At 45.3% G+C, this 11,401-nt stretch overlaps 1 long non-coding RNA gene across 2 annotated transcripts; it reads right to left on the reverse strand.

The window, feature by feature from the left end:
- Window positions 1-454: 454 nt before the first annotated feature.
- On the reverse strand, window positions 455-4,242 carry LOC122378704. Of its 2 annotated transcripts, none has more exons than XR_006256069.1 (3): window positions 4,192-4,242; window positions 2,277-2,417; window positions 455-1,700 (listed from the first exon to the last, which is right to left on the reverse strand). It is a non-coding gene; the product is annotated as an uncharacterized LOC122378704 (long non-coding RNA). The 2 variants fall into 2 exon arrangements; XR_006256068.1 differs by lacking the exon at window positions 4,192-4,242 and adding an exon at window positions 3,470-3,943.
- Window positions 4,243-11,401: the final 7,159 nt, after the last annotated feature.

Below are 11,401 nucleotides of genomic sequence, written 5' to 3' on the forward strand. Positions count from 1 at the left end.
ATACTTTATATCTATGTATGCAGTATGCAATGGACAATGATCGACAATAAGTGCAATTTTAGCCCTCACCCGTTCGTAGTTTGTCAGCGTCTTACGAGTAGGGGAAGCCAGGGTGAACGCCGAACGGAGTGCTCCAGCCGTTCGCCCCTCGACGGAGCAAGAACGGAAAAAATAGGTATGCTGTCCGCGATGTGAGTAAACCAGTGATACCAAATTTCAGGGTACTAGGTCAACGGGTGAACTCAGAGGTCAGGTCAAACACTGGAAATCGAACCAGTAAAGTCACTGGAGTTTGAGATCTTTCGCTATAAATCGACCAAAACGCGTGAACTGTCGGCGAAATGGGTTACATCATTCCCAATCAACCTCATCTCGAAATCTAGCGAACCGGGTCACATAAGGTCATACAAGGTCAGCGACCTTAGATGACCTCGGATGGCCTTGACACATGGCGGGTCATGTGAAGTGTATTTATGGGCGCCGATCTCGAATCCCGTGTCAATCTTACTTTAAAAAATGATTTGCGGGCACAAATCCGCAAACATAATTAAGAATTACGAATGAAATGAGCAAGATGCTCCGAAAACTGCCCATATGAAGCGCAGCCTTGACCTCGAGGCAAATGCACGTTATCTAGACATCAACACTAAAAAAAACGCATGTAAAATGCATAAACATGCACTAGAAGGCAAGGAAATTCACCCGGATGCGGCAAATCGCAAAATCCGCTTATTTTAGACGAACATGACCTGACCCGAGCTCCGATGACCCATTCCTCACTTTGAATCAATCCGCGCCCCCTACAGGCACCGACATCGCCCTTGCAGACAGCACCGACGATAGTCGCACAGGCACGTGGCGAGCTAGTGTAACTGTAGCCGCGCCTTCAGCCACGAACACCAGTTTGTGCCGGATCAGCCAGCCACGGAGCAGAGACGGCCGGCAACGAATCGGCAATTAACAGTGCTACATATCGACACGGTCACAAGAGGCGAGGCGTTAACCCAGCGCCCACTGCATTGGTCGCCAGTGGACCCACTCAGTCACTAAGCAATCATCGACAAAATACGTCTTTTATCGGCCAGACATTGATCTGTTCATTAATATGAAGTGTCCATCCAAATCCACGCTATCCGCCACACAGCAGCTATCGACGGTAGATACCCACTCCAGCGGCAGCTGGCCGCGACTCACTGACACCGGCTAGAGACAGCTGACCGCTGAAATCACCAACACTTCGGCAGGGTATGAGCGGGTCTCAGTCAGATCCCAGGCATGTAACCCGTCCCCACCTTAGCTCATCTGGCAGAGATGATGAAGAGGTGGTAAAGCTGTGTCATGTCGTCCGGCTGGATGTCGCTCACCAGGGCCTCCTGACAGGTGCTACAGCTGACAGAGTCGAGCGCCTTCTTCACCACGAACCCTGCGATGTAGGTGACGATGTTGCCCACCAGACGACAGCCCAGGCTGGAAGTCGTGCTCCGTGATGATGTGGAGTGCCGTGGCACCGTTGTCTGAGGTGGTGGAGGCCGAGGTAGTAAGGCTGGCTCCCCGTCCGCTGGTCGTGTGACCGACTGCCAGGATGCTGGTCGGGTCGAGGGCTGCCACTTTCCCTGTGCTGCCGGGCCGGACGCCGCAGCGGTGGAGCAGGTGCCGGAATATCCCGCAGAACTGTGCGGCACTGGGGTTGTTCCAGCCACCTGGAAGGTTCGATTAGTATCAATAAAATATGGCTAATAGTGTTTAGTGTTAACATACGCCAGGCACAATTGTGTTGTATTTGTTGTTAACACATTGTTGACACACACGCACACGCACACACACACACACACACACACACACACACATGTTGGCAATGGTAAAGCAGTCTCCGGGCATTTGGTAATAATTTTTTGCACTTATTCTGGTTTTAGTGACTGATGGGCCTTTACCCACGCATGACTGGACGGTGGGGCTCTACAGAGCCCCTCTCCCGTTTTCTGCAATAAAATATTTACATTTATATATTGAAAAAATTAAAATATATATTTGTTGCAATATTTCTAAACCACTAGACGTGTCCATACGAAACTTGCAGTACCTTCGGCTGCATCAATCTGAAACATTTTATAGAAATAAAAATTGTGTAGCTACCATAGGTCGGCCGTAAATGACGTCAGAGTGATCAGTGAAGTCATATTCTGCCAATTTTGATGCAAGAAATTGAACTACAGTAATCGCTCTCGGTGACAGATAACCTGTAACAATATAAAAAATCAAGAGTCTGTAGCTTTTACTTGCCAATGCAGGGTGATCTCTTGACTCTTGAGCCTCATCCCTGGTTTGTCAGCAATCAAATCCTGCACATCTATTTGGCATCTTGATTCTTGAGAGACTGAGAGGCAAATTTCAATTTCAAAAGATACTAGTCTTTAAAGCTGAAACATATTAACAGTTAGTCAGATCAAAACAAGGCCTGTAGCATACAAGTGTAGGATACTGGATTTGCACAAAGTACACACTACAAAATACACATAGCAAACAGTGAGATTACAGTCATGGAAAAGCATCAGGTTTTTAAAATAATAGTTTACACAGACTTAAATACAAGAATTTAAATGAGCTTCAAATAAAATGAGAAGTGGAGTGAAGTACCTAACAAATAAGGGTATCCATAAATCTGGTGCCACCGTCGGCACATAAGGTTGGTAGGTTGTAGGTGGGTAGGTTGTAGGTATGGAGGTTATGTAGGTTGAGGTTTGTAGGTTGTAGGTTAGTTAGGTTAGTAGGTAAGGTTAGGTCAAGTAAGATTATGATTTTTATCTTCCTTGGACTTCATATTTACTTGTTAGCACTTAGCATTGATGGTAACGCCAGATTTACTAATACCCTATTTACTGATACTGATAACAGGTGAGCCAAAAGAGCATGAAGTGTAGTTTAAAGGGACCCTCCCACCTTAACATTAGATTTGAGTTGAGATAGCCAAAATGGGGTCCCTGGCTCACAATTACCGGTTTCGGCACTCACAACATCGAGAAATGCCTTAAATCGGAAATATTGAATTTCAAAATTGCAGCATTTTGATTCAGAGGGGCTAATGCTTAGGTATACCCCTCTGAATGTGTGACGTCAGCGCAGATATCTAACGATTTTTAAATGTTTGACTAAAACGTTTTGTAGCACGCGGTGGTATATGCTATTTGCGCGCAACATCTGCCGCAAACGCCGCACTTCTAAAATAAAGTCGCTAGAAACAGCGGAGATCCCAAAAAAGTAAACAAAAGTAAAAGTCTAATATCTTGAAAACCGGTGAATATTTTTCGGTGAAATTTGGTAGATATTCGTTTTCGCTCTTTCTGAACCGAGCGACATCACTTTCATGCCAATTCATAAACTTTTTTGAAGGTGGGAGGGTCCCTTTAAGCTTTACAATGTGAAAACTAATTAGGTAATGACAATCTGAGTTTAGGTGCTCCAACTAACGCACATTTTTACGTCACCCCTGTGCTGTTCATTATTGGGATCAAATGTGCGACACGGTTCACTGGTGCAGATATCACAACGTCTGGCATTTTCACTATCTATCAGCTCTGGTTGAGGGTGAGCGTGGTATGCCACTGCACTCTGAACCCAGAGCGGATAAGAGCCCCCGAGGCATCTGGCATAGTGCATGGATTTTTCGTTTGGCACTGAACTACTATTTAATACTAACTGATGACATTAAGTAAAGTACTTATTTAAAACCTATAATCATAAAACCTTCTTACTTCATAAATATTGTCCATTGAAGGCAACAGTAGAAAGTGAGCAGGCAAAGCAAGTGTAGGTAATGAGTCTGCTTTCCGCTGCCAATGTTCTGGTACCTATCTAGGTAAGCTTTCTTTGTGAAAAATCATATGACTGATGCTCTATCCATGCAAGAATAATTAATGGATTGTGGTGTGCACAAAAAAAACATGGGAACTGAATTAAACCTAAAACAGGCATGCCAAGTAAATCTACCTTTGGTGCCGCCTATTCTTCATCAGCGCAACAGTGCAACATGTCTAAGGCTAACGTAGCCAAATTACAATAGATAAGCATATTTCAGCACTTGTTCCACAATCTACACATTCCAAAGAATGCCGTGAGCAAAAAAGATTAGCACTTTTCGGTCGAAAAATACCACAAAATCAGTCTCAAATACCACCCTCCTCCCGTAGTGTTTACACAGCGCCGCAGATTCCCGCCCTCACAAACATGGCGGCCAGTCGCACGCACTAAAACACTGCCAATGTCCCATCTAGTCTTTTATATCTATGAGGCTGTTAAATTATCATGTAACATCCCTAACATCCCTAACATCCCTGCTAACTTCCGTTACATTAAATTATCACTGTTTCTTTTGGCCAAGACACTGGCAGTAATTGCCCTTTTGGGCAGTGATCAATGTAAGAGCACAAAATGTTTGGTATAGAAAATAGCGCATAATAAATAAAAAATAAAATAGAAAATAGCGCATAAAGCGCATATTTTCTTCCAAATGCAGAGTCGCTGTTTTTGGAGGTTTTCCTGTTTGTGGCGTCCTCTTTGATGAAGGTGCGAGTCAGTGCTCCATTTATAGATGTCGCTTTTACTGTATGCCTGGCCTATTCAAATACATTAGCCTGAGGGGTGTGGTAATAACTGGTGTAAGCAAAGTGACCACGGTCAAAAACGAATTACCAAGTCAACATTTTGGGATGTCCTCGTTCAAAAAACGGCTAAGAGCTTCGGTCTAGACAATTATTTTATCGTTGGCATACAGTAAAATACATTACTGTATGCCTGGCCTATTCAAATACATTAGCCAGAGGGGTGTGGTAATAACTGGTGTAAGCAAATTGACCACGGTCAAAAATGTATTACCAGAATGCACTTAAGCCAACATTTTGGGATGGTCTCGTTCCTAAGTCGGCTAAGAGCTTCAGTCCAGAAAATAAATTTTTCGTTGGCATACAGTAAAATACATACCAAACTCGGCCGGTGATAAATTTTCAAGACCTCAGTCCTTACTGATTTTTGAACTCGGCCTTCGGCCTCGTTCAAAAATCCAGTAAGGACCTCGGTCTTGAAAATTTATTTACACCGGCCTCGTTCAGTATTATATATACCAAAATCGGCCGGTGATAAATTTTCAAGACCTCAGTCCTTACTGATTTTTGAACTCGGCCTTCGGCCTCGTTCAAAAATTCAGTAAGGACCTCGGTCTTGAAAATTTATTTACACCGGCCTCGTTCAGTATTATATATTCCCAATTTTAACCGTGTGCGATGGGTAACCGGACAAAAGATCGTAAAGCAGTCGATCGTATGGACAAAAGATCGTATGCGCAAAAGATCGTCAGCGAAAAAGATCGTATGCCAAAATATCGTATGGGATAAAGATCGTACAGTATAATGCTCGTATGGACAAAAGATCGTATTAGCAAAAGATCGTCAAGGAAAATGGTCGTACGAGATAAAGATGGCACAGTAAAGATATGGTATTCACATGGTGCACCCCAACTCCAGCGCATACAAAGCTTATGAATTGCTGTGTTCGCGACGTAAGTGGCCGTCTTAATTAACCCGCAGCGTGCTAACTAGGTTCCTGGGCCAAGTAGCGACACGCGGTAAGCGGCAATCGCAGAAGGAAAACCTCGGTCATTTTCACTTCAGGTCAGGTCAAAGGTCAGGTCACCATAGGTCATCAAAGGTCAAATTTTGCCCATTTCAACAATTTTCAAAACACCCGACGGCTAACTCGAGAACCAATAGAGCTACAAGGCCGCAGAAAAGCGCATTCGATGGCTCTTTTAAGGCCCTTTCTGAATATGGACCTCAGTTCCACGGTTTAGCCTCCAGAGGGCAAAAACTAAGAAAAGCAACCTAACTCGCGTCTCGCGCAAAAAGCGGCTGATCGCGACGAAACTTCAGTACCCTCGCGACGAAATGTTGCACCTACCTACCTTTAAAATTTCAACACCCTGACCCGAGTGAGCTTTGCCATGGACATGTTTCTCGAGACCATGTTTAGCCGGAATCGCGATTTGGCGCATGGCGGCTCACGCTGTCCGCGCGATTCCAGTCTTTTCGTCGATGTAAACGTTCAAACATGTGCATTGTGAAATGACAGCACGGGTGGAGAATGTTTGAAAAAGTTACCCCGGCCGGCGACCGAAAGTCAGAAAGACGATAATGCTGGCAAATACCTATTTGTTAACGGTTATCAACAAACCCCTATTCTGTGGCATAGAATAATGGATGTCTGCCGTTTGTGCGTTTTTAGGGAAAACTGCTGCACGCAGGTGCGGAAGATTTCGTAATTGTAACAACAATTTTGAAACACGCCTTAAAATTTCGGACGCATGTCACCTAGTGCTAGGTCAGGTCATCAGGTCAAATTTGCTGGATGATCGTGCTAAAAATGCCATCATGCCCTTTGCAAAGCTTATTCCGTGGAAGTTGCAACCTTCTCACACAAAACAAAACGTCAAATTTGACCGTTTTGACCCTCTTATTGGTTTGAGCTCGCACATGAAACATTATTCGCGACCGAGCCTTAAACGAGTAATCGAACGTTTTGTTTGCAGTGTTTAAGCTCCGTTATGTTCATGAACTGTGAGAAAAGTTGTCGGAGAACGCTAAAATCAGAGAAATTTGGCTTTTGATGATCTATGGTGATTTTATTATTGAGCTTGCCTAAAACATGGCCAGATTTCTCTGATCACGTTTGTCGCTCTTTCAAACGTCGTTCCACTTCTCGCCTCACCAGTAGCCGAGTTAGAAGGAGCGTGAAAAGACCTCTCGACTCCAGTGGCGCGGGAACTTCTTCCAGACTGGGGGGGCTGAACCATAATAGAGATCAACCTAGGGTACCCCCAAATCTAGTTTTCTCACCGGTTTTAGGCCACTTATTTTTTAGACCTTGGCCTTTTCAACGAAAAAAAAAAAACGAAAATATTTGCAAAAAAAGTGTGGTATTCCGTCTCAGCTGAGTGAAGAAACTACCGTTTTGGCAGTGTTTTGGAATAAAGGTTTTAATCTGCCAAATGAGTTGCCGAGCCAGTGAAAGAGGTGGATTTTTCACTTATACGCTTTCTTCCTTTGTGAACCACAACCCCTAATTTGGGGGGGGGGACAAGCTGCCCAACGGTTCCTGCTCTCATGAAAAGTTGTGGGGCACCGCCCCCACGGCCGCAGAGTAGTGGGGGCAAGCTTCCCCCACTGCCCCCTCCCCCGGTTCCCGCGCCTATGTATGAATCTATGAAATTATGTTGGTAGAATTCCTATTTCGATTCCTCCAGCTGGGGGGGGGGGGGCTCAAATACATTACGAGCCCCCCCCCCCCCCAGCCGAAAAGTTGGAGGGGCTCAGCCCCCCTAGCCCCCCCCCCGGTTCCCGCGCCACTGCTCGACTCAACGTGTTACGATAAGGCCACCACCCTGGCGCGGGTTAAGTTGGGGGAGCCTTGAGCCCCAGCAGCTCGTCCTTCTATCTCACTGATATTACCCTCGTCCTGTCTTGTGATGTTATTACAGTGCCATCTTACGATAACGGCCCTTAAATATGATTTACTTCTGTAATCTGTTTGATGAAACATGTCTGGCTTCGCGATGAAAAGGCTTAAAAACATAGAAGCTCTAAAATGAAAATAAAGTAAATTTTCAAGAACTTTTCAAGGTAGCTAAGAATAATGAGAGACGCTTTTATAGATGGCAGTTTTTTTGTATGGAGACAGCTTTTAGAAAGATTTACAAAAGTGGAAAAGTTACCCCGGCAGCGCCGGGGTCGGCTGAAAGTTACCCCGGTCACGGCCGGGGTGGCCGGGGCAGGTTCTCCACCCATGTTAGCCAGCCAAACAATGCTTATTTTGGTGTCGTAAACAAAGTGACTGACTACACACAGTTAAAATAATATTATCCCGCGCTGTAGATCAAGATTACTTTACCACTCCTGTAGATAGTGTTTACTATGCCTAGGTATATTAAAGGAAAAGGGCCACCTTTAACATGGGGATTGAAACTGAGATAGCCATCTTGTAGCCCGTGTCCGAAAACCTGTCTGGCTACCTCCTTCCGGCCGATTTCGGCCTCCATTCGTAGTTATCGGCAATTTTAAAAGAAAATACGCCAGGAATGCGTCCTTATCCCAGGAATGCGTTCTTATCCGACAATACAGCCACCCGCGGCGAGGCTTTGGTTTTTTACCAATCAGCTCCAACCAGCTCAGCTTTAACCAATCAGCTTATCTGACACAATCCGACGAGTCTGTCTTCTGAACGCTGATTGGCTTGAGTGTGACGTCATCGCTATGCCATCATACAGTAGGTGCCGTAGAGAGTATCAACATAGTACCAATATGTTAAATAGTTTTAAATACTTTTTCGCGAATTGTGCACTTCTGGCACCAGTTTTAAAAAGAAAATGAAAAATAATAATGTCAAAATGAAAAACAACGATATCTTCATATTTCACGAAGGTGGCCCTTTTCCTTTAAAGGAAAAGGGCCACCTTTAACATGGGGATTGAAACTGAGATAGCCATCTTGTAGCCCGTGTCCGAAAACCTGTCTGTCTACCTCCTTACGGCCGATTTCGGCCTCCATTCGTAGTTATCGGCAATTTTAAAAGAAAATACGCCAGGAATGCATCCTTATCCCAGGAATGCGTTCTTATCCGACAATACAGCCACCCGCGGCGAGGCTTTGGTTTTTTACCAATCAGCTCCAACCAGCTCAGCTTTAACCAATCAGCTTATCTGACACAATCCGACGAGTCTGTCTTCTGAACGCTGATTGGCTTGAGTGTGACGTCATCGCTATGCCATCATACAGTAGGTGCCGTAGAGAGTATCAACACAGTACCAATATGTTAAATAGTTTTAAATATTTTTTCGCGAATTGTGCACTTCTGGCACCAGTTTTAAAAAAGAAAATGAAAAATAATAATGTCAAAATGAAAAACAACGATATCTTCATATTTCACGAAGGTGGCCCTTTTGCTTTAAACCGCGAGTAGGACTATCCCACCTTGAGTTGAGATAGCCAAGTTTGCGGCGAGGTTCAGAAACCACTATCTATCTAGGTTGCAACCCCCGCGGCCTCTTGGTGTTGAAGAAATTCGTTCCCTTCATTTGAAAATGGGCCTTGTACAAGGCCCTATCTTCAACATGGAGCGACCGTTAGTGTGACGTCACCTCGTTTAGTCATTCTGATTTAAATGGGTTTGTTCGTTGAAAAATCGCTTAAAACTTGGTCTGAACTTTGTTGTGGTGCCTACAGAGTAAAAAGAATCAGCTTTATGACAGTAATGTGGCCTGGGGAAGGAGGTAATTTTGGGCTGTGACGTCACATATTTGAAAGTTTGTGTTTGAAATATGGGAAGCGTAAGATGTTTAATGAAAAATAAGTGCCAGAACCGTGTTCCTGGTCATCCAATCTATAAAGTCGGGCACAATTTAACTGGTTTTAACAACATTTTAGAAGGTGGGATAGTCCCTTTAAACGTCGAGCCGATAGGCGAGACGTTTAAAAGATTTTCTACCTATACCAGCGGTTTGATATTTTATCCCGTACCGCCGATATCTTTCGGGAGCTTAAAAGTAAAAAATACATTTTATATAAAAATGCGACATATTTCAGCAGAGCCAGAGACAAAGAGAAGCAGAGACAGATGAATCTTTGAAAAATGGTCCAAACAATGTGATCGGTCTGAAATTGACAGGTAGGTACATTGAAGATCAAGTCCCAAATAGGTACAACTAAAAAAGGAAAGGCAAATTATGTTTCATTGCGTTTCCATCCGCATACTGGTGTTATAACGAGACGGTGAAATGGCAGAAATGTCTACTAGACGTTTAACAGTTTGTTAATCGTCATAGACGTTTAACAAATCAGTTAAACGACATATGATAATTTTGTCTCTTTGCACGTGAAGCAATTGTAAACACTGTCTACGGTGTGGGATAAAATTGCTTCACGTGCAAAGAGAGTAAATTAAGATGTCGTGTAACTGATTTGTTAAACGTCTATAATAGTAGACATTTCTGCCATTTCACCGTCACTCAAGTTCTCATTTATTTTTATTTTTTTACCAGTACCTATGGGCAGTATGCGTAGTGAAACGCAATGAAACGTTACTTTCCGTGTCTTTTTTAATTGTTTTTGTTTTGGGACTTGAAGTGAGTCTTTGTCTGTGATGTCAGCGTCAAAGCAGCCATGCCGTTTCGGCCATATGCGCCCCTGTACGCCCGCGGCATGTGAGTCACAGTTCATGTATTTGGGTCTCATATTGTTGGGATATTGTGACCGCGCACCGGCCGTGTGGGGCCGTGGAACAGGGCGGGGTCGGCGGCCCGGCCGTCCGGCCGGCGAGCCGCCTGACCGCCGCGCGGTCATCGCGCATGCGCTCTGTGCCGTGGTTATATAAGGGCGCGACCGTGACCAGACTGGGTCAGTCGGCGGGTCGCCGTGTCCGTGCTTGGTCTTCGGTCGCTGGAAGCACAATACACCGTGTCGTGGTATATGCAGCTTTACTTGGCCCTAACATATTTTGGCGCGGTCGGTAGGACCAATAACGTAAATGGGCTGCATATGAGTTTTTAAGAAAGAAGATTGCTGTGAGAGTTCTGTGACGGCCTGCGCAAGCTCACGGTGGAAAAAGTGGACGGAGCCGGTGAGTAGAGACTTTGGGTGATGAGAGGTTCTCTCCAGTAGAGTTCAGTATAACAAACTATGGATTTATCTACCATTTTCCTTTCAAGAGCCTCGAAATTTAGTGGAGAGTCGGGGGAAGTGTGGCAGAAATGGTTCCGCCGATTCGAAGCTCAGACGGCGAGCATGAAAGCCGGGGACCGGCTGGCGGCTATGGTGGGTCTTTTGGACGGGGTCGCACTGGACACATTCGCGTCACTCACCGAAGAGTCACGGAAGGACTACGGCAGGGTGGTTGAAGCGCTGAAAAGTCGGTTCGGTCGGCAAATAAGCACGTTGCAGGCTCATGCCGAACTCAACCGAGTTTGCCAGTCACCTTCGGAGTCTGTTGAAGACTTCTCAGCCAGGATCAGAGAGCTGAGTGGGCTAGCCCAGCCGGCTCTGCCCAGCGATCACAGCGCTATGGAGGGATTCCAGTGCGGCCGATTCATCTGTGGCCTCCGTGACACGCAATTGCAAGAGAGGTTAATCAGCCAAAACGTATCCACACTGACTGACGCGGTACGCGTTAGTAAAGAATTCGAGGAGACGAGGAAGACGATCAAGGCAGTGCGAAATCATGAGATCGACGTCATCGGGGCGGTCCGCCCGGTCGGGGGTGAAGCAACCGTGGGTCAAGCTGAAAAGACTGTGACGGACAACAACCGGCTCACAGCCATCGAAGATCACATTCGCGGGCTACACGAGTCGATATCGGCCATCACAAT

This window comes from Amphibalanus amphitrite, unplaced genomic scaffold (genome assembly GCF_019059575.1).
Source record: "Amphibalanus amphitrite isolate SeventyFive unplaced genomic scaffold, NRLGWU_Aamphi_draft 000063F_arrow, whole genome shotgun sequence".
NCBI classification, from domain to species: domain Eukaryota; kingdom Metazoa; phylum Arthropoda; class Thecostraca; order Balanomorpha; family Balanidae; genus Amphibalanus; species Amphibalanus amphitrite.